The sequence below is a fragment of the Marmota marmota genome, unplaced genomic scaffold (genome assembly GCF_001458135.2).
Source record: "Marmota marmota marmota unplaced genomic scaffold, marMar, whole genome shotgun sequence".
NCBI classification, from domain to species: domain Eukaryota; kingdom Metazoa; phylum Chordata; class Mammalia; order Rodentia; family Sciuridae; genus Marmota; species Marmota marmota.
Window position 1 is genome coordinate 18,905,048 of NW_026000242.1, and position 25,610 is coordinate 18,930,657.

The window sequence follows — 25,610 nt, forward strand, 5'->3', positions numbered from 1 at the left end:
GCCTTCCAAATAAGCCCATATGATTCATCTCTGTTGAATAATACCTTTGCTCCTCAGAAATGTGTTCATTCTCAAACGTCACCATGACAAAAACAAGGGAATTATCTGCTACACACTCAAAAAAAAAAAAAAAAAAAAAACAAGAGCATTCTAGTTACCCATCCCAGAGGCCCTATATCCCCACAGTCCTCCACGTTGTGACATGCCTTATAACCATGCTTTAGAAAAATGCACATGGTTTTTAGACTTGATTTCCAACACTCATCTTTTCAGGTCATGGCCTAATGACCTCGGACAAGTCAACACCTCTCTAAATTCCAACATCTTTATTCATATAACATAGATATTAATATCGACCTTGTGGAGTGGTTATGAAGGCTGAGGTATATTGCTCATTCAATGGCAAGCACCTAAAACACCCTTCCCTGCTCTTTCACACAGAGTAGACAGTCATCACAAAGATTCATTTTGTTTCCTGATCCAAACAGCCTACTCTACTAACCTGAAATTTCAAAGACAGAAAATTCTGTAAAAAAGGTAATTCATTAAGGCAAATCATCTATTGACTACTGATTTAGAATGACTATCTCCAAATGTTCCTGGTTGGACAAATAAACAGAAAGTACTTCCCTACAAAACAAAATGTTCTATGTATGTTTTGATAGAGGGAAGGTGTAGAGAGTTCCGCTTTAGGAACACTGCCCAGGAAGAGGGTTAGGGACAGTTTTCAAAGTCACCCTGAGCAACCACAGAACAGCAACAGTAAGCCCTAGGGAGAGGTAGAAGAGGTTCTAGCAAAAGGACAAGCATCTCAAAAAGAAGTGTGAGAGAATCAGAGATAAATTTCCTGCAAGAAGAGGGCCTTTTAGAGAAATGTCGTAAGAAAAAATTCAGGTTAAATATTTATGTGTTTTCCCAATATATGTGACCCCCAGTGAAACACAAGCTAAGCTATGCTTTGTTTCATTCACCTCTATGACTTCAATATCTACCACAAGACTGGCCCAGAATAAATACTTAAATATTTACTGAATGAATTAATATATAAACCTCTAGTCACTGGGCATTAATAAGTGCCTAAATATGTGTTGATCTGTATATCTACAGTCCCATTTAATCTTTACAACTGCCCCTTAATGTAGACTTTATATGTTTATAAATGAGGACACAGAGGCTAAAAAAACTTAAGGAATTTTACCAAGGTTACATATTTGATTTAAACCCAGATTTAAATTTAAATCAAGATTTAAACCCAGGGCTATTCAGCTCTAATACAACCTTCATAAATTACACCTGACTGGACAGATATTTCAGCTGTATACCTTTGTGGAAGATACTGTGGTCTCATATCCCATCAGAAATCACCTCTAAATGATGGAGTCTTCCTACTGCAATTGCAAATGGGTTATTTTTATTTTTCTGGCTGAGGGAATATGTTTGGTCTGCATGCAGAGCAAGTTGGAAGTGCCAGGAAATTACTGTCACTAGAGGCAGCCATCAAACCAATGACAGATGGGGAGCAGGAGAAAAAAATCCCAACTTTGTCACCCTTTGGTTAGAACTCTGAGGCATGTTGTATACTGTCTCCTGCAAGTCCCCAGGGGGGCTAAGCCCAGCTGCCCATAGAAGTAACCTACAAGATAGCATTTATTTTACTGCCTTTGCCCTCTCCTCTGATCAATGTCCATTCCCTTCCTGGTACTTTCAGGAATCACATCCAAGATAAGCTACTTTTATCCAAACTGCTTTCTCAGGATCGGCTTCTGGGGAATCTAATTTACAGCAGTCTCTCTCATCGATCCCATGAATCCCTCATGGGTCTAATTCTGTGACAGGCTCTTGGGACAGCTGAGTTTGGGTCTCTGAGTTTGTTAGTCAAAGGAACAAACTGATTAATCTATCTGGACTACTTCAGTAGGACTCATCAGAACATGCCATCTCCTCAGCAGTCTTGGTCTGAATATCTGCCTTCACGTATGGAGGGCTCTTGAAATGCTTTGCATATTTTCAGGATCTAATCAAGTCAGAATGCCATGATGGTGTCTAATAGGAGGCAAAGATATGATTGCTCTTGTTGGCTTTATATATATATTTTTAATTTTTAACAGTGATAAAATATCCTGGGAGAATATGTCTCAGTGACTGGTTTTGAGTGTTGTCTGACAATACTTGGAGCTTATCATGCTCACCTGAAAAGTTATTGATTCCTTTTGCTTATATACTTCACCACAAAATATGATATTTTTATTCACATTTACAGCATTATTCAGGTTTCTAGAGTGTTTTATATTCAGCCATTTCATTAACATCCATCTTTCTTGAGCTTTATTATTGATCCATTAGTAAGTAATTCTGGCTTTCAGCAGAGCTTATAGATCCACTAGAGAAATAAACTCAGGAGTAAAATTCAGGGTACATTCAGTTCAATTTTCCATTGAGGTTTAGGAAACTCAACCACATCCTAGTAGTTTCATCTCAAGAGTAGCATGCATATTTTCCCAAAGAACTTAGTTCACAGTCAACCCAGATTAAAATAGATTATGTAAAAACTGAATTGATTAGAGAGGAATTTTAACATGAAATCGAGAAATAAATGCAGGTTATGTACTGGTGAATAACTAGGTCAAGAATATTTAATCGGGCTGCCTTCACTGGCTTTGACTCTGTCACAGCAGCATGTCTGCTTGGTCACTACCTGATTTCAGGACTTGGCTCAGCGTCTGGCCAAAAGATGGCTCAGCATCTGGCCAAATGATATGCTCAAGTATTTGTTAAACTAATTAATGAATGAGAAAATGTATGTGTCTTATTTAAAAACATTGGCCCGTTTTTAAAGGCATCTGTGTTGACCTGTGTTGTATTCTAATGTTAGACTACATTTTATTTTTAAAAAGTTTCCAAGAAGCAATACACCTCTCACATCTGTGAAAAGCAAGTGTTAACATTAATTTCAGCAAAAGACTTTCAGAAGAAAAAAATATCAATAAGTGGTCTAGTTGTCAGTTCAATAGCTGCCTTTGAACAAGGCTGAACTCAATGAACACTAAAAGGAAATTCTCCAATAAAAATCCCACTCTCTTGGACCCACAATTGTCTTAAACGATTTTCTTTGCCCTGCTCTTGATTTTGTGTCCTACTCCAACTCCATCTGACTTTTAACCTTCTTGAGCTGTCTACTAGTCTCTGTTACAGATTCACCTGGGATTTTTCAATTCTTGTTAATGCACAGAATGCAGCCAAGCCAAAGAGCATGATATTTCAGGTAAAGAGAATATATTCACTAAAGAAAAAAGGAAAATATTCTATGCCAGGGCATTTCCAATTAAGTGATATATACTTAAGTTCTTTAAGTTCTTGTGTTTTCTTGATGCAGAAATATTTGGGTGGGGTTTCCTAGTTCATAGGAATGTCACAGCCATAAATATCTGTATCATTAAGAAGAACAATAACTTATTATATTACTATTACATTTTCTCAATACACTTTTCCACAGCTAATTTGAGTTTCTTTATTATCTTCAACAATAAATTCAGCCTTTCTCTCTCCTCCGTTTGTAAGACTGTAAAGAAATGGGAACTTTTAAAGCCAAACCACCTTAATAAATGACTTTTATTAGACTTTTATCTAGCCAAATCATTTATATAGATTCATTCCTCTTGGAAAAAAAAAAAAAAAAGTTTTGACAGTCTTATACTTACTTGGGCCAATTTTGCATGTATGCATTTAGATCACTTTTTTAAGAAGACCATTTAAAAATAAATTTTCTTATTTAATCATAAGATAAGGATTTTTAGAGGTCATGATTAAAATTATATATATATATATATATATATATATACATACATACACACACACACAATGGTAGTCATTTGAATATTTTATTCTATTTGCTCATCACTAATGAGTTATACAACACTAAAAATAATTAGAGTGCAAAAGTAAAATAGCTTCCATTCATTATCAGTATCTGGTATTGCTCATTATTACTCTAAGTAACTTGGCTGAAACATTCATTAATATTTATCTCATGCTATTTATTTTTATTCTTGGAGTTTCTATTCCAACTTACCTCTTCCTAAGACCAAAAAATAGTTCTTAAGCAGAGAATAGAATATATTCCTCTGACATATAGATTGATCATATCTGGTAATAATCAAACAAGTTGTCTAATTCTTTTTTTTCTGTTTGTTTTGAGGAACATATTTTATTTTATTTTATAAAATAAAATATTTATTTTATTTTATTTTATTTTCATTTTTTTAACTTTTTAAATTTATTTTTTTTTATTATTTCTTACATACATGACAATAGTGGAGTGCATTACATTCATAATTTTTTTGCATTACAATTCTTAATACACCTTTATACTACAATTTAATAATAACTTTTTAACAAGACGTGTCTTATGTTACAATCACTTTGTGCATTTCCTACATATAAGTCTAGATTTGTTCTTGATTTCTCCTGTCCTCCCTGTATAATCTCTGTCTGGTACCCAGGATCCTTGGGATTTTGCATAATATGATAGAAAATTTTAACCCTTAGAGAAGTCATTCAGAAGCTATGGATGATGATCACCATGTGATTAATGGCTTAAGAGATCGTAAATTCCACATAATACATCAGAATATGAATCCAGGCTTTCAAACTCTATCTTCTAATCTGCCAAAATTTCATATGCATACATACTCTTCCATGGGTAACATATGTAGAGAAAATATGGGCCAAATTAGTGTAAAAACCATTGTTCACCAATGTTTATGGTAACATAACCTAGAAGAATACAGAAGGAGAGTCAGAAGTGGGACAGTGAGTTTACATCTTTCCATTAGCCTGTAGCTCACTAACACAAGATTTTAGGGACCTCCTGAGGGTTTGCAAAGGCAGAATGCTGCCATTTCCTTCAAACTGATGATATGCTGATCAGAAAAGCAAAGCCATTATTAAACAAAAGAATACACCGATTCTCCTGCTCAGCCCACAGGTGCCCCAAATGATAGCACATTTTTCTACCCAGATCATTATAATTCTTAGCTGATTGATCCTAAAATATTCCTGACATCTTCCCCCATCCCATTCAGAGTTTGATGCCCTGATAATATTAGAAGTACAAAACATATGTTAATTTTTTCTTGTACATCTCTCTCACTATATTGTCAATCATGAGGCAAAAATCTGTATCTTGTTTACTTTTCTATCAACCAGTCTCTAACGTTACTGACATTCTAAATTTCAGTACTTGTAAAATTAAGTTAATACATTTAAGATACCTTGTGTGTAGCCCAGTGACTCAGGAGGTTAAGGCAGGAAAAATCACAAGTTTAAGGCCAGCCTCAGCAATTTAGCAAGACCTTAAGCAACTTAGTGAGACCCATCTCAAAATAAAATATAAAAAGGGTTAGGGATGTGGCTCACTGGTTGAACACCCTGGGACAATCCTCAGTACAAAATAAATAATAAATAAACTAAACAAATGATGTAACTTTTGTAGAACAAATAAATAAAAGAGACTTTTACCTGTAACTTACAAAGTCACACAATACGTCATTATTATCAAGGAACCATTATTTTATAGTAAACATAATATTGTAACAACTGGGTGTTGGGGGGAGCTCCCACTGCACCCAGGGTAGAAGGGTCACAGAAAAATATAAGAACACTTTCAGGGTGGTCCAACTGGTTGCCTAACAAAGTTTGTCCACTTATATGAACTTCAATTGTTCTGCATGTACTCTATCAAAAACATTTTGTGGAAACAAATGTATAGCCTCAAACATGTAAAAACACTTGTGACATTTATTTTTGAATATGAATATGTTGGTATTATATATGCCAATATTTTATTGAAGTAATTTTTAAAACCACATACAGTGGGGCAGATTTGTAGTCCGAGCAATTTGGGAGGTTAAGGCTGGAGGATTGTTTGAGCCCAAGAGTTTGAGGTTAGCCTGGACAACATAGAAAGACCTTGTCTCTTAAATTTGGAAAAAAAAAATTAAGGGGTGTAGAATATTATTTCCTAAAACATCTTTTAACAGATCTCCATTTTTCTGTAGTCTTGAATTTCATATGAATTTAGGATTGACCCCATTGGATTCATAAGTAGTTGTTAACTCAGTTAAATAAAATGGCAGTACAAAATAGGTCATTATTTCCCTCATTAACTCTGAGTTTCTCTTCAATGTGGAAATGTTGATGTCTTGATGATTATTATTCTACTGCCACATTGACTTCAAACTCTTTACTAATAGCAATTATTTATTTATTTTTTTTATTTTCTTAACACATTTTCTTTCCCTAACTGTGTTATCTCTATAGCCCTTAAGCTTCTTCATAAATTCATTAGAAATGGAAGAGCGCTGACTGGGCTGTTTTAAATTGGTTTGCACATGGAGCAATCGCTCTGCATGGCACCCAGCCAAATAGAAGCTGAGGAAGTAGCACAGCTGAATTGCTCACCAAATGCCCTTCCTTTGCACAGTGAGCCAGGATGCCATGACTCATAAGGCTGGGATCCAGACAGATTTCTGGCTGCAAAATCTATGATTCCATCCTTTTGGTCCTTACTCTATCCCAAGCTGTGTTCCTCTTACTATGATCATGGTGACTTAGCCTCCTGTCCTCTAATATCTCCTTATTAATGTTATTTGTAACTACTAATCAGTCCTTCTATTTGGAAAACAGTTGTTTCATGCCCAGTAAAACAAAGTTCCAGAATTGTGAAACCTCTTCCTACATGCATCTAGGGACTTGAGCCAACTGTCACTGTCCAATAGTTGACAAATGTCAAGTTTCCAGGTATGTGCATTGTGCCTCTCCCTTCAGATTTCACCATGCTGAAACTGCTTTATGCAATTTAGCCATAATATTGAACTTTGTTGATTTATGGAAGACCTCTTTCATTTGATGAGAGATTTGATTGTTTTTCTCCAATGCCTCACTGACCTAATGACTGAATGCTTAAATCTGATGCTCAGGAGATACTGAATCCAGATGGAAGGGCTATAACTATTCAAGTCTTGTATGCATAAGGTATACTGGGCACTGTTAGTATTACAACCTGATAATGGACTGAAGCAAATGAGAGGAGCTAGGGAAAGTGTCTTAATTCTTCTGAAACATGGCATAATGTGGATGTGAGCATAATGTGGACCTAGATTTTAGTTCCAAATTAAACCTTTCATAATTAATTATCATAACCTTGGTAAAGACATTTGATATGCCTGAGCTTCAATAGTCTTCTTTGTAAAATGAGACAAATATTAGTATTTAGCCCATCTGGCTGAAGTGAGAAATATGTTAAGTCATGAATGTCAAGTTCTCTGAAGAGTGCCTAACACACAGAAAAATCTACAAAAATGTAGCTATTATGACTACCAGGAAATGTAACATGTTCCAGTCATCAGCTTTGCACTGCATGCTGCAGTTAACCCAATACCACTATCTAGGTCACGGCTACTGTAGGACTTTCTTTATAGTACAATAGCAAATAAAAGACTACTTTGCACTATGTGTAAATGCAATATTTAAGGATACTCAGAAACAAAAAATATGAACATATTATGCCAAAAAAGTGATTCTAACTGCATGAGAATTATTAGATTATAGTCAATAACTCAACATGAATCAAACCCAGATTTTTTTCAACTGAAAACTTGGGACAAACTTGAGAAGTGACTTCTAATTCTGAACATGTCTCATTTTGGAGAATGGCTGTTTTGCAATCAAGAGTCACTTTTCTTGACAGTCAAACCTTCTTAAAAAAAACTGTCTCTTGTTCTTATTTCTCAAGTTAGGGAAAGATTGCAAATTAAGTTATACATTTTAAAAAAATTGCACATTTCAACTTTATTGTACTTTTTTTTACCTCCTTGCTTTTGCTCATGTAAGTATTTTAGATGTAACATTCTCCCACATGTTTCTGGATGCATATTTTTTCTCATCCTCAGGGTCTATAACCAAATGCCTTCAGCTTCATGAAGTTCTCCTCAATTCCCTTCAACACTCCAGTTGTTACAATCTCTCCCTTCCTTATATCCCCATAGCACTTGATCTGCCCATGCCTTATGACAAATAACACTTTGGATTTTATGAGCCACTGATTCACATTCTGACTTTAATTTCTTTATTACATGTTATTTGACAGGTTTTTATTTTCGTTCTACCTTCAATTAATTATTGAATTATTGAAAATCTCCAAACTCTTAGTAATATTCCTTAAATCTTGTAGAGGCCCAATAAATGTTTGTTGACTACATGAATTTATCAGACTGCGTAACTTCCAGATCCTGTTTTTGCAATCATTGAAAGATTATGCTAAATTTGCCAATGACAGGACTTAATACGGTATAGTAAACAAAGTAGGTGCTCAAAGGATATTTTTTCAATGAATAAGTAGGTAGCACATCTATATGACCTTTGTGGTGTTTCAATTAGAGGAAGTCTCACTGGGTTGGGATGGAAGGACCAGAGGCAGCTATAGTGCACACATCTTGGTGTGTTTAGAAACAGGAGGACCATCTGGAAGCATCAATATCCAAAAGTCACACAACAGTACTGAAACATAATGAAATGTGTGATAAAAATGCTTCTTTCTTAATTCAGCAATCTTTTGCCCTCCTATTCATTAGACATTTACCTTCTTATTTAACTTAAATGTGCATGCCTAGTAACTACTGAAATTTTAAATGAAAGTGATTATTTTAAAACATATTAAATTTTACATGCTTGAAAATGCACCATAAAAGTTTATGTTAGTGGCTATCTCATATTACACATGTGAGATGTTTACAAGTCAGATATAATTACATAAAGCTTTTAATACTTAGTGTGTATAAGGTCCTTCAATAATTAAAAAGGAACATATGGTATCACAAATGTGACATATATGTACACATATGTACATTGTACATACATGTACAATTCACTGTAATGCTCCAAAAATGTCTCACTAATTTAATTATGTGAGTAAGTGAGAATTAAGCAGAAAAAAATTGTTTACTATCATTGACTGCTACAATTATAGCTTACTATATCAATAACCTGATTCACTTATCTTCCACCGCTGCCCCTCTACTATCTGCACTGCCTCATAACAACTAATGATACTTTTAAAATGTGAGGCAGATCAGGGTGCTTCCTAATATGTTCAAGTTAAAATTTCAGTTTTTACCAAGCATAGGTGAGAATTGTATCTGTAGGTCATTCTGAGTGGTTCTCAGCCTGGGTTGCTTATTGGAATCCTGGGGAGCATCAAACCATTCTGATGTTTGAGTGCCCCTCCCAGAGTTTCTGATTGAATCAGTCTGGGCTGGGGCTCTAAATGGGCATCTTCTAATAGTTCCCATTGATACTTATGTGCAACCAATGCTGAGAACCATTAAAGAGTTTGGACTTCATTCTGAGAGGGAATGAACTATTAATGGGTTTAAACAACCAAGTTACCCCTTATACAAAACTTGTATTAGACTTAAGAATTACATTTAAAAAGGTACTGAGGGTAACAAGGTAGAGGGGCAGAATACAGTTATCCTTCACACAATTATTTGGGTAAGAATATTCAGAGCCACAAAGGAGAAACAGTTCTGGGAATCAAGAAAGACGTGATGGGAAAACTAAAAAGGCATTGAGAAGCAGAAAGAGAACTCATAAAAACATGAAGCAAGCAGAAACTCCAACTCCAGCTCCCAGACAGAAGAGGAGAACCCAATGCCACAAGCTCAAGGTAGGCTGGGAGAGGGCAAGGCAACTCCAGTGCTCACAGACCAGCAGTCTAAGCCACAGAAGAATCCCAGTTCTCACAAACTTTAAATTTACTAATGGGTTATGGTCTGAAAATCACTTCTGTATTACGTGCCAGCCTTTTTTTTGTTTTTGTTTTTGTTTTCAAGAGAAAAACCAGTATCTCAATCTCCATTTCTCAGAATGCCATCTTGAGAAGGGACCCTGTTGTTAGGAACTAACTCTCTTGGAATCGAAAAACATGGCCTTCGTAAGTCATGGTCTCTGGGGTCACCTGTCATAGTAACTGGGTGAATGATGACCAATAGAAACAGTAGTGAAGGGGAGTGTCTGTCACCAACCTGCTGAGAAGTTTAACAGATGTGGGGATGAGGGAGGGGGCAAGCTAAAAGCCGGAGACAGCAGCCAGAGGATTGCATGGTTCCCACAAACCCTGCCTTCAGCCAACACAGAACTCAGTGGTCTGTCTACTTTCCCGACTGCCTGAGGCATTTGGGGATACACCACAGCTGGCAGCTGGGACTTTTGCCATGGCTCCAGAGATGCAGACTGAGAATCTCTGGAGTGGGTGAACACTTACATGGCCCACCTACCATCAAAGCTCATCAGATTGCACCGTGGCTCCATAACTGGAGCAAGTGAGCACCTGGCCAACCCACAGGATAGGGAATCCCCTAGGGACTTGCAGCGGCTCCAGTTCTCGCCACACCCCACATGCACAGTCTGAGAGCCAATGGAGCATCTGACTGGCTCACGTACCCAAAAGCTCCTCTAGGCTCACAGCAATCTCACCACAACCTGGCCTGCACCATCAAACAGCATCCAGAGCCAGTAAGCTCTGCCCACCCACAGAGCGTAGAAGCTCTGGAGTGAATCCATCCTCACCACAGAGGACATCACCTTAATCCACTAAATGGGAAATGCAGGGCAGGGCTCAGCCTATATATGGCACCAACCTGTGTGGTGGGAACTAAGAGGAATTACAATAGATCTCAGCTGTGACCCACCAACCATCCACACCTGGTGGATTCTGATTTTAGAATACACAAAAAGAAGCCTTTCTAATTCAAGTACCTTCACTAGGAGGAATATTTTATTCATTTTCCCATTCCCTTCACCCCTTATTTCCTATGTCCATTCTACTTTTGGTTATATTTATTTATTTTTTACTCTTTTATTCTTATTTGTATCTTATTTTTCCATTATCCTTTAATAAGATTTTCTATATCGTTCTCTTTACAATCTCATTTTCCCCTTTCTCTTTTTAAGCTTAGTTTTTACAAATTTTCAACTTTTTAGTTTATTTTATGACATTTTTGTTCCTTTCTCTGCTATTGGTGTTGTGCTTGTTGTCATTTGTGATGTATTGTTACTCTACTTCTACATCTGGTTTGCTTTTATGTTGCAATTGTTATTGTTGTTTTTGGTCTGAGTGGACCTGGGGATTAATCTAAGCACCTTGAACACACTGGTGGGGGTTTTGCTGCTGAGCTATACCCACAGCCAGGTTGAGAGGAATTGCACCTTACTCCTGGCGTGACCTAGTCCAACTCCAATCTTGATGGATACATCAGTTTAAAGGACAGTGGAGACAAAAGCCCAAAGCCAGTGTCTTATACCCAAGTAGGCAAGGCTAGGGAAAGCCTGAGGTCCCATTCCTGGATATTTACATCCATAGTGAAAGCAGAGAGAAATAACAAAAACTGTTGTGAACACTGCACCTATGAGGGACCTCAGGACAGGTCAATTTTATACTTTGTAGGCAGCATGTTGTTGACAAGACTGGAGGAGTAACAACAGAGAGTGCATCCCATACACTCTGCTGTTTATAACACACGGCCTGGAGAGAAATCCAACTCTTGTAAGACCTGCATAGAAAGTGGATGTCTCCAGCTTCAACTAAGTATGCACTGTGTTCATCACATGCACCAATTACAGCCAGAGAAGCCATGAATGTCAACAAAGAAATACAAGAAATATGCAAAAACAAGGCATCAGGACTCTGCCAGAAGTTCAAAACTCTCTAATAACTGATTCCAAAAATATGGAAGAGGATAAAGTTCCAAAAAAATAGAAATGGAATTCAAAAATAATGATATTAAAATGATCAATGAATTAAAAAAGAATATAAGTAAATATACTGCTGAATGTATTACAGAAGACAATGCAGGAGATGAAAGATCAATTTAATAAAGAGAAATTCTGAAAAAGAGCAAAACAGATATCCTGAATGTGCGGATGTTTACAACTCAAATAAAATAATCAGTTAAAAGACTCACCAATAGACTAGATCAAGTGAAAGAGAGAATATCAGAGCTCAAAGATAGGTTGATGAATTATCATAGAGAGTAATAAAGAAAAAAAAACAGAATTAACAGAACACAGGCCAACAGAACACTACATAGAACACAGAAATAAATCCACACGTTTACTGTCAAATATTTTGACAAAGACACCAAAAAAAAAAAAAAAAAACATTCAGGAAAGGACAGTTTTTTGAATAGTGCTGGGAAAATTGGATATCTACATACACAAGATTAAAACTGGACTCTTGTCTTACACCACGTTTACAATTAAGTCAAAATGCATTAAAGACTTAAATATAATTCTTGAAACTATAAAACTACTAGGAAAAAAACATAAATAATGCTTCATAACATTCGTCTGGACAAGGATTTTGTGGCTATGACCTAAAAAGCACAGCAAGAAAGCAAAAAAGAGACAAATGAGATTATATAAAGCTAAAAAGCTTCTACACAAAGGAATCAGACAACAATGAAACAACTCACACAATGGGGGGAAATATTTGCAAATTGTATATCTGACAAGGGGTTAATATTCACAGTATATAAGGAACTCAAACTCAACAGTAAAAACAAAATAAACCCTAACAATCCAATTTAAGAAATGGTCAGTAGACCTAATATATATTTAGAAGAAGACACACAAATGGCCAGCAGATCTATCAGGGAAACACAACTCAAAACAAGGAGATACCATTTTATCCTAGTTAGAATAACAATTATCAAAAAGGTCAATAAATGAGGAAATAATCAATGCTGACTAGGGCACAGAGAAAATAAAACTCTTACAGACTGTTGGTAGAAATATAAATTAGTACAGCTATTATTAAAAACAGTATGGAAGTTTCTTAAAAACCCCAAATAGAACTATCATATGCTGTAGCTATTCCACTACAGGACAAACATCTAAAAGAAATGAAATCAGTATGTCAAAGAGGAATCTGCACTCCCATGTTAATTGGAGCACTATTCACAATGGCCAAGATATGGAATCGACCAAGGTATCCATCAGTGGATGAATGGATAAAGAAAATGTATATGTACATAATTAAATACTAGTCAGCCATTATAAAGAAGGAATCCTGTCATTTGTGGCAATATGGAGAAAGCTGGAAGATATTGTGTTAAGTGAAATAAGCCAGGCACAGAAAGACAATAATTGCAAGGTCTCACCCATGTGGAATCTTTAACAGTTGATCACATAGCAGTAGAGTAGAATAGAAGTTCCCAGAGGCTTGAGAGGGTGTGGAATATGGGAAAAGGTTGATCAGTGAGCATCAAGTTCCTAGATAGGAGGAACAAGTTCTAGTGTTTTATTGCACTATAGGTGACAGTAGTTGACAATAATGTGTTGTATATTTCAAAATAGCTACAAGAGAGAACTTTGTTCATGCCATGAAAATATGATAAATATTTGAGGTGATAGATATGCCAATTAATATAACTTGATCATTGCACATGTAGACATATTAAAACATTACAATGTGACCCAGAGACATGTATAATTATTATGCATCAATTAAAATAAAACTTAAAAAAAGGAGGTTTAAAGGAGAAATGATTGGGTTATGAGGGTCTTAACCCAACCAGTGAATGATGGGATTAACTGGAAACTGTAGGCAGGTGGGGTGTGGATCATTAGGGGAAGGTATTTGGGATATATATTTTGTATCCAGTGAGTGAAGTCTCTCTCTGCTTTCTGATCATCATGTGAGCTACTTTCCTCTGCCCCACTATTCTGTCATGATGTTCTGTCTCACCTCAAGCACGAAAGAATGGAACTAGCTTTCTATGGACTGAGACCTCTGAAACCTGAGCCTTCAAATATGTTTTTCCTCCTCTGTAGTTGTTCTGGTTGGGTCTTTTAGTCACATCAGTGAAAAGGCTGACTAAAACACAGATCTACTTGTCAGATGTTCACCCTTCATCAGGACAGATGTTCTGATGAAGGGTGAACATCTGACAAGTAGATCTGTGTTTTAAGGAGAGAATAAGAAATACTTTAGAAGTAATGATAAGGGAAGAATTATTCGCTTTTGGAGTCAAGGGAAGGCCAGTAGTAGAAGCTTCAGAGTGTAAGTGCCATTTGCTCCAGGCCTGAAAAGATGGTTAAGGATTGACCAAGTAGAGAGGAAAGGAAGAGTCTTATAATATTTTTTTAATATTTATTTTTTAGTGCTAGTTGAACATGATCTTTATTTTATCTATTTATTTTTATGTGGCGCTGAGGATCGAACCCAGGTCCTCACACATGTGAGGTGAGTGCTCTACCACTGAGCCACAACCCCAGCACCCCACCCCAGGTCTTCTAATCTTGTAGGAATGGCAACAGTAGTGGCCTGGAGGAAACATGAGAGGCATTATCTTTTGAAGACATGAAGAGCAGTTGTGACACAGAGCACAAAGTGTGCAAGAAGGGATAGGGCATCATAAAAAATGAAACTATGGATAAAGGATAGTTTGGTAACAGATACCAAAACATAGTTAGACAGAAGGAACAAGTTCTTGTGTTCTGCAGCACAAAGAGATATCTATCATTCACAAGAACCTATTCAATGGTTTAATGAAGATCTAGGAGAGAGGAGTTTGAAGCCCCAAACATAATGAAATGATAAACAACAAATGCTATGATCCATCAGTGAAGTGCATGCTACATGCATAATGTTCAAATATCACACTGAATCCCATTAATATGTACAATTAATGCACATCAATCAAAAATATGGAATACCATATATACTTTAAAAACAGAAAAGTATCACTGTAAAGAAACAATGTTGGAAGAGATAGATATGTCACCTTGATATAGACATTATAAAATGTATACATGTATTGAAGCATCACCATGTTATCCCACAAATACTCTTGTTATATTTGTAAACATCAATAAAAATAAATTTCAATTAAAAAATAATTTACATTATTTCTGTCTCTTAGAGCTTTAATGTCATACCATAATGTCTTGATGTTTAAAAAAGGACAACAGATTTCAGATGGTTATGTTTCAATTCTAGAAATTAAGTTTTAAAATTGGAGAGTTAAGCTGTTTGTGGGCAAGTAGAATAACTTAGGGCAGCTAACATGCCAGGCCACAGCTGCTATTTATGTAGGAGTTGACAGTAAATCTCAGCAGAACATCTAGATAAAAGTCATCTGAGTTTTATGTGAGGAGTGCCCAAAATATCAACCTGCCATGATGTACAATGCATTGGTTTAAAATTACTATCTAATCTGGAATTAGTAGTCTGCTGCTGATGAGCCAATTTTGGCCCAGCACCTGTCTTTGAAAATAAATTCTCACTGAAACACAGCCATTCTCGTTCATTTACATATTGTCTATGGATGCTTTCATATTACAATTGTAGAGTTAAATATTTGTGACAGAAACCATATGGTTACAAACCTAAAGTATTTACTATCTGATCCTTTACAGGAAAGTGGGGAAAACTGCTAACCACTGATCTAGCTAAGAAGCAGAGTTTTCTCTATAAAGTCCCAATTATTAAAGAAAAAAAAAATTCCAATTAAGATGAAAATTCATTAGCTGAGAGGATTAATGCATTAAGCTACAGTCACTTCCTAGTCCATTAGCACATTTAGTGTGCTAAAAATTTAGTGTGCTAAGAATTTAAGCTGGAACCATCATGCTTGGGCTCAAATCCCAGCTCTGCCACTTACCTACTGAGCGAGTAACTAGGAGAGGTTCATAAATGCTACTAAGTCCTAGACAGGGTCCAAGAGTTCAGTTGTGAAGACCATTTGTTGCACAATTCTAGAGGCACCATTCATTACACAGATTGTATGAATTAAGACCATAGAATTATGTAACATGGAAACTGTGTGGCTCATGTGGTTCATGCATCTGTTAAATAAACAATAGCATCTTGCTCATAGGAGGCTTGGGAAGAACAAATTACATAATATACTAAAGTAATTATCACAGGGCCTAGCACAGATTTTGAATTCAACAAATGAAGTTGCTTCAGCAGATGTTTAGTTACCTCCCAAAATGGCATCTCTCCTTCTTCCTTTCTAATATAGTTTTAGTTGAACAACAACAACAAAAAAATCCATCTGGCACCAATCCATATATTCTAATTTTCCATGGGAATAGGTGTGACTATATATTTAAGTTTGTGAAAGGACTATGAATAGAAGAGATAAATTGAACTTCCACATCATTTCTCCTTGGAGATAACTCGCCCTTTCTAGAGTTTGGCTTTTTCTCCTTCTCATGGAGTTATACCAGAAGGACAGTCAGAAAACCAATATTGACTCTGCAGATGAAGACAACAACCTAGCCAGACGAAAAGACAAACATTGGCAGAAGCTGAATCCCTGAATCATCTAAGGAATGGAACTTTCAAGTCATAATGTACAGAACAAATTTTTACATGATAGAGGAATAAACTCATCTTATTTGAGCTACATATGTTAATAGCTTTATTGATGCATATTTGACATAAAATAACCTGCACAGATTTCAACTGAAAAATTGTTACATTTTGCCAGGCACAGTGGTGCATGCCTGTAATACCAGCGGTTTGAGAGGCTGAGGCAGTAGGATTGCGAGTTCAAAGCCAACCTCAGCAACAGCGAGGCACTAAGCAACTCAGTGAGACCCTGTCTCTAAATTTAAAAAAAACTATAAAATAGGGCTGGGGATGTGACACAGTGATTGAGTTCAATTCCCGGTAGCCCCCCACCCAAAATTGTTATAGTTTGACTTAAGTATATGCCTTTGAAACAATCAGCACAATCACAACAATGAATAATAAATATATTATCCTCAAAGTTTCCTTGAATCCCTCATGAATCCCTTCTTCTTGTCCCTCCCCTTTGCTCCTCAATTACCAGGCCACCACTATATTGTGTGGTCTTTTGGTCAGAGTACCTTAGCCTTCTTCTAATCTAATGGTATTCTTAGTTTTTACCATGAGTTTTGTGTCAGTTCACACGGAAATTTCTGGTAAATGGTCCAAGTGATGGATATGTTTTAATGTGGTGGTGGTGGGTTGGGGAGGGAAAAAGAAAGAAATATGTGAAGCATACTCCACTAAGGTAGATTAAAGTAGTATTTTGGAGTTAGTGGTTTAAGCTATCCAGAGCAATGATTTGCTTGATTGTAGACTCATTGAGGGCAGATCCTCCACCTCATTCAGTCTGAAAACCCAGATCTTGCATGGGTGTTTTATCCCCAATGGACTCTCAATGCATGTGAGATGGGTAAGTGGATGAGGGTACAGAAATATAAAAAGACAGAAAAGTTCAGCAATTTCAGTTACTTCAAAATTATTCACTGAGCTTGCCCTGATTCTTGGTGCATTAGGAGACCAAGAATCAACAGCATACTTGTACAATTTTGCTTCAAAGCAAACAAAGAAATAAATATGTTCAGGTACAGCAATTTTTAAGAAAAAAAAACTTTGATCTTCTAAAATATTTGGCAAGGAAGAATAAAAACAAGAAAGTATTCAATGTTATGAAAAACCTCAGGAGAAGGACATTTTTATTTGACATTTAAGAGCTATCTCTGGTTATATCTTTTTCAACTCCTGATCTCCAGCTTAAGAGCAAATAGCAAAACAGAATGATAAACAATGAATGCAATGAGTAATGTGCCAGACAGAGAGGAAGGTCAAGAAAGTGGACAGTCAGAACTAAAAACCTTCACCAGCTTGTTCACTGGCTGCCTGGGCACCTGTGATTCTTCTTGTATCCTTTTGATACTGGTCATTGTTCATATATATCCTATGCATTCATTCATCATTCAACCTACCAGGGACTCTGCTAAAAAGTGTAGGTAAAAAGGTAAACATGGGACTATTAATCAGGACCTTTATAGGAGAAGAAAAAAAATGAACACATAAGTAATAGTCACAAATAGAGCAATAACCATTTCCAACTTTCTCAGAAAAAAAATACGATTTAAACCAATTGAATCAATATAATTTTTGCTAGCATCCTTTGGCTTTCTAGACTATCCTGGGTTGGATGATAAACACAGTGGTATGCCAGAAATATTAATGGAATCTCAAAGGACATAGCAGTTAAGTCTACCTGAGGAGGTCAGGAAAGATTCTATATGGAATAAATATGTGAAGTGAATATGAAACTTAAGTAGATATGAACCAGAAAAGTAAAAACAAGGTTGGGGACTTCAAGTAGAGGGAACACTGTGAGCAGAGTTTCAGGGATATGAGCAAGCAAAACACTTTCAAAGAAAAAAGAGGATGGCAGAGGTGAGGGAAGATTAAAAATGGATTTTTTAAAATTAAAATTTTATGTACAATGGAGCTGAATTATTAAGCATGCATGAAAGGACTTCCTAGCATCTAGGTGAATTAGTGACCACAGATTTTTAGTTGGGTTTATCTGCCCAACTGGGAATGCTTTTAATGATATCCATGATATCAGGTATAAAAGCAGGACAAGACTGGAGACACTGACTCAACATTTTTACAAGAGGATGTAACCAAAGGACAAAACATTGAATGCATGTGATACCAAGAGTTTCTAATACCATGAAATATTTCTTCAATGTTGGGTCAACAGAGAAGTAGAATCAGACTATATTTTAATCAGCATTTTTGCTACTGTGACCAAAAGATCTCACAAGAACAATTTTAGAGGAAGAAAAGTTTATTTGGGGCTCACAGTTTCAGAGGTCTCAGTCCATAAATGACCAACTCCATTGCTCTGGGCCAGAGGTGAGGCCGAATGTTGTGGCAGAAGAACAGGGCAGAGGAAAGCAACTCCAGACATGGCACCCAGAAGGAGAGAGAGAGAGAGAGAGAGGTGAAGAGAGAGAGAGGGCACTCTGCTCAATGAGGATAAAATATATATGTCTATGGCATGTCCCCAGTGACCCACCTCCTCCAACCACACCCTACCTGCCTACAGTTACTGCTCAGTTATTCCCTAACAGGGGATTAAAACACTGATTAGGATAAGACTCTCATAACCCAATCATTTCACCTCTTAAACCTTCTTATATTGGCTTGCACATGAGCTTTTGGGGAATATCTCATATCTAAACCATAAGAGGCTAGATGGGAAGGGAAATGATAGTGGAAAATGAAGAAAGTAAGAAAATAAATAGAGTAATGGATCTCAATCTACAATGTGCCCAAGAATCATTGAATGTGTTTATTAAAACTACAGTCCTAGTGCTTCACTTCCAGAATTCTGATATAGAAAATCTTGTATGAGTTCTTAGATTCATCTCAACATGATGGGTATACCTGCTATGAAGTGAAGAAAGGATGCCCAAGAGTCAGCACTCAATGCAAAGTTCTTTCCCATTGAAAATTTACTTTCATCAGGTGCTTCTTAATGGAGGTGCTTTAATCCATGCCTTATGCCTTTCTTTTGTCAATCACTTGTTCATTCAAAAGCACAGACTTTAAAAAGTTAGATACTTACTAGCTTTACAAGTTACTTGATCCATTTATCAGTTTCATCGTATGTAAAATGGAGATAAAAATACCCATATTGTAGGGATGTAGCATTAAATGATGAAATATGTTCAAGGGACCCTGACTACAAATGGAAATATAACAATCATTTGGAAAATATTGATTATTTTCATCTTACTACACCTTAATTCTTAGGATGATGCTGAAGGCTTTTTTTCGAGTGTATGTGCTGAACATTATACAAGGTTGGGAAATCCTGCTCTAAAGTAGCCAATATCCTGATAATAATAGTCCTAATCTATTGAGATTTTGTGGCATGTGAAAGACTATTTAAAATCTTAGCCTCTATTAACTGTGCTATGAAATTATCTGCAGCAAAGATGACAATCAAACAATAAAATAAATGAAAATAATGATAGTGCTATAATGGAAATAGAGTTAAAATTCACCAAAGAGAAAAATGGGAATGTGTATTCTGATGTTAAAGGGAATTTCCCTCCATTGTAACAATGTTGAGAACACTTCTACTCCCAGCTAGTCTAGAGGTTGAGGCAGGAGCCCCTCAAGGAGGACCCCAAGTTTGAGACCAATCTTAGCGGTTTAGCAAGACCCAGTCTCTCAGTAAAAAGATCTGGGAAGGAAGGCCAGTGATAGAGCACTCCTGGGTTCAATTCCTTGTACCATGGCCATCACCACAACAACAAAATATTGAGATCAAAATGATTGGAAGCCGGGTATATAAGAGCATAGGAAATAATCACATAAGAAGAACCATTATGTGAGAAATTCCAGGTTGTGTTAGAGTCAAACGTGTTCACACAAAGAAAAGGAAGGCAGTGTGTGGTGCATGTTGAAAGCAAGGGCAAGAAAGAGAGGAGATATTTATTATTGGAGAGAAAGTCAGGATCCAAATGGTGCAATGTATTGGGCCACATTAACACATTTCAATTTCATTATAAGCAAGAAGGGAAGTCACTGAAGCATTTTAAACTGAGACCATGGTTTCTATGCTTTTCATGTCTTCTGTTTTTTCCACACTAGTGCACTATGCATGTTGGTTTGTGAATAAAAGTTACAGTCAAATTGGCTGTTTTTAACAATATCAGTAGAGGAGGCACTTTTCCATTTTGTTGCTTCTTTATTGTTACAGAGGGAGGGCAGGTAACCCAGAAATAATAAGCAGCCATACAGTACTAAACATATCTCAGAATGTTGTCAGTTTTCATGCCAATAAAAATATTACTCTACCACCCACACTATCACTCACATATTTGAATAACTAACCAACAATGAAGCACTTTAAAATTAAAAGGTCAGCCATAGGTTCATATTTTTATAAATCTCCATTTTATAAATGAAATAAAGCATCCAGCTAGTAGTTTTCCTCAGTCCATAGTGTCCTTGCTTATATTTTCAGAAATGAATTATTGTACCTTTAAAAGAAAATTTTTAAATGTGCTTCTTTAGTGATCAGTCCCAAGTAGAAAATGCATATCAGAGTATAAACAAAAATGGAATCATTTCTGACACGACGACTGTTAAAAGCAGAGAGAGATGGAATGAAATGAAATACTTCCAGGGATTCTTTGCATGCTTTTTTAAGAAAATTAAATCTTAAGTAACTGTATCATACCAGTCCAGAGTCTCAGTGTGAGGGATAAGGTGATAAATATAACAGTTTCGACTCAGTTCACAAATTATTCCCAAGGTGGCTAATAAGTCAACTACAGTAAATTTACAAGTCTGAAAAGAGTAAAGGAATATGGTATTTATTGCCTCTTTGTATCATATAAAGAAACACCCAACTCAGTGGTTATGGCACCCCTTACAGTTGAGAATACGCCATACCAAATAGATGCTCTGCCTTGTATAGCCCATCACATTAGAACCAGAAACAATTTTAAACATTTTTATGGGACCATAATTTTTTGTTGACTGGTGTTTGAGAACAGTCTATCAATACTTTAATGAGTATAGTCTGCTGACATCATTGTACAAGAACACATTGCACTTTGTACAATAAATATTTAATCTCATACTGCATGGACTATTCTCATATCATCTATTTATTCATTAGAACATATAAAATATTTCATTTTCCAAATTAACAAGCATATGAAGAGATTTTTCTTGCTATTTTCCAGGCTGACATTGGTTGTAAACATTATTTGTAAATATTGGCAATTGGTATGACATCCTATCCCAGTTTAGCATGGTTTTCAATAAAAACTTGGAGAAAAAAATTATTACTATTCCCCAAAAAATGTATTCTTGAGTATGGATAAGCCTTAAACTATCAATGAGTATATCAAATAGAACATGAATTTAAATTTCATTTTTTTTAAAATTATGAAACGAAATGTAAAGAAATGGCATAATTTCTATAAGATGTACTTTTGAGGGGCTGAGGATGTGGCTCAAGCGGTAGCACGCTTGCCTGGTATGCATGCGGCCTGGGTTTGATCCTCAGCACCACATACAAACAAAGATGTTGTGTCCGCCGAAAACTAAAAAATAAATATTAAAATTCTCTCTCTCTCTCTCTCTCTCTTTCTCTCTCTCTCTCTTTCTTTAAAAGAAAAAAGATGTACTTTTGAGTGTCTAAATTTAAAAACCATTTAGAAAAGCCACTCATTATCTGTTCTTCTCATTCTGAGATATTACCAGACCACTGTTCAGACAACAGTCATCAGGTCAAATGTCCTCATAACCCATTCTACGTCCCTCCCCAAGTATTTCTGCGGCAGCTGACTGAATAAAACTAAAGACTGTGACAAACTTATCCCATCTACAAATGTTAGCATTTGTCACCTGTGAGACTTAGTTCCAAAAGATGAACCAATCAGATTACCTCACAGCAATCTGAGCCATGTCATAACCAGGGAAGATCTTGTCAACAAAGAACACTTGCTCTAAAAAGTTTGTAGAACTGAATCTGTGGAATGATTAAAGACTGCAAGCATTTGAGCATCACAAGAAGAGAATTTCAGAGGGAAGTGACTGGAAAACAGAAGGGAAAGGAGTCAAAACCTGGACAGAAGCAGGATATTGGGTCCTTAGCTACCAAGAAACCAGCATTCCCTGTCCCTCAACTCCCAGGTCCTGGCCTCCATTTAGGGAGGCCTGACTTCACTTTACTTTCAATCCTGGATATGGAGGAGCTCTTATGATTCCTTAAAATAAATTTTCATCTTTGTGAGCAAGCTTGAATGAGATTGCAGCTGAAAAAATGGCCTTAGATGTAAATAACCACATTAGCTTTGAGAACCTAGGTATTTATTAGGGGTGTGGTATGATGGGTAGTCCTTCAGGTTATTATTTATATCTATAAACAAAAACATAGAACAAATAATACATTTTGATTTTTTAAATTATAGTTTCAGGAAAGAAAGAAATGGGAGAGGCTTTTAATAGTCTACTAGAATATAGTAGTCAGTAATTAATTTGTACCCCAAACTCATGAGCATGCCATTTATAAATACATCATGCTCTAAAATTGTTGTTTTGAATGTTTTATCTCCTGCAAGACTCATATTAAAATTTAATTCCCAGCATGGCAATGCTCAGAAGGGTTTTGCCCTCATGGATGGGATAGTGTTACTATATAAGGGTTTTTGAGAGTGGGTTCTTGCTTTTCTGTTTTTCCCCTGTGGGGAATGATGTTCCTCCTTTCCAGTGCATGCAGCATACAAGAAACCATCTTGGAAGGAGATAATGAACATTTAGCAAAAATCAAACCTGCAGGCACCATCATTTTGGACTTCCCAGCATTCAGAACTGTGAGAAATAAATTTCTGTTCTTTATTAATTACCTAATCTCAGTCTCCAATATTCTCTTACAGCAGCACAAAACAGATGGAGACAGAAAAGTTAACAGGAATGATCTAGAACTAAGCTCATCCATACACTCAATTCATATTTGGAATGGAAAGACTGCACCCTGTGTGCATGTTTTAGAGTAGATGTCATATACTGTGAATATTCATGCTGTGCTCAAGAACAAGTGGAAAAAAGCACCAAATCTGAATAAGAGTCTAACTGACAAAAGAATAATATTAATATGGACAAGAGAACTGAACTGCAGGTTTTGCATTTCAAATCAGAAAACCTCAAAATTTTTCTTTTATAAAGGAATTTGTGGAGGAACGTTGCCTGGGAGTTGTTAGGAGATGAGCATTCATATTTATACCACAAATCATTGTGTGAATTGTGGGCCTTTTCTTACATTAGGTACTTATAGAGCTATCAATTCTACTATTCAGCCTCAGAACCATCAGAAATTAATCACTTTGCCCAACACTGCCCATATCAAAATATTCTGAGCTATAGCTACACAAAATAAGACGAGGAGATTTCTGAAAACCTATTCACATGTTAGAAAACTAATTCTATTAAGAAATGCCCTGACCATCACTAGAGCTGTGCTTGTTTTCTGGGACCTTACTGGCAGGACCTAAGTCATAAATTGACTATCTTCTCCTGGGTGCTTTCATTGTCTATTTGTTGATTCTGGAACCCAGAATCCATTCATTCCAATTTCTCTGTCATTTTTAAAGGAATTTTAGGCAGTACAATAAAAATCACAGCAAAGAGGTTGTCAAGATACTTTTATAACACACTTTCTGATAGTCTATATATTTTATAAACTTAAATTCTTTAAAATTTATGACAGATTTTCAACTTATCCAAAGTACTGTATATAATTGTATCACTTTTGCTGAAAGATACATTTGTTTTTGTGATTTGATATGGAAGAATAAACTTCTGTGAAGTAAACAGCAATTGCTAAGCTTCATGCTTAGCAACTTTATAGTAAATTCTGGAAAGCTTCAGAATTACCTTAGGGTAAAATAGCAGAGCTATTTATGCAAAATACAGACATGGAAGTCTATTAAAAATCATTAAGAGGCACATAGCTTTGAAGCTGATACACTTTTTCCTCCTACTGAGAAACTATAATTTTAAAGATGAAGCTTGTAGTCTGGAGACCCTAGCCAAGTTAAGCATAAATAATTTATATTCATCTAAGTTGAATGCCTGACTCTCTGGCATGTTAAGTGCTACAATTATCAGGACCAGACAAGTGCTTCATTTTCATTTTCCAGAGTGATATTTTTTATGGTTGAATATATCTGTGGATATTTCTGCATGATTGCTTACAATGGGTTTGCTCCTTCTCCATTTAAACTTGCTAAAAGAAGTCAACTTAATGTTTTGCTATATTGAAATTTATATTAATCATGAAGGGTCATAATGAATTATGTTGATATGTTTATGATTCATTTTATCCCGGTAGACTATGGGGAGGAGAATTCAGGTCACAAGGAAATTCTATTTTGCATAATGATGTACTCTTTTTTTTTCTCTTTTACCCTTACATTCAACTATAATTGCATGTATCTGACCACTAGAACATTTCTTTTGAGAAGAAGAAAATAGCACAATAAAGGAAATAACATGATCATAGATGTGTAGCAAAAGTCAAGAATTCTGCTTTTCAAATTAAATTCTTTGTGGACATGAATGTTGCTTTTCATTATGCCTCACTTGAAATCACTTTTTCCCTTATGGAAACACAGAGCAATATTGCAGAAGGAAAAAAGATCATTAAAACTGGCATTTTTTAAACTTTGCATTTCTACATATTGAGAGGAATGCTTTTCCTTTTAGTATCACAATATTATCAAAAAGGGGGAGGGAAAGAGCTCACTAGGACATGATAATATTTTAGGTTAGAACACTGTTATATTGCACAATGGAAGCATAATTTTAAGACATGAGAGAAAATTCAAGAATTACTATACCTTTACCTTTCTTACTTTTAACTTCAGGGGCAGGGAGTTGAGAACCTTACCTTCAGTACTTCTAGATGCTAACATCATTGTTTTTGGAAGACCCTTCTTATCATTTTTGTTTGTTTGTTTTCTTTCAATCCTTTCCACATTCTCCTTGTCTATTCCACAATGTCTATAGTTTTTCATAAGAAGTAGCATGAAAAGGGAAACCAAACATTTGACCACATCAACTACCAAAGACACTGACTGAATAGCTGAAAGAGATTTGAAGGGAGATGGGATAAGGGAAATGACTTATCTGATTAATCAAGTATTAATTTAACGAAAACCACTTTGCTATATAATTTTTTATG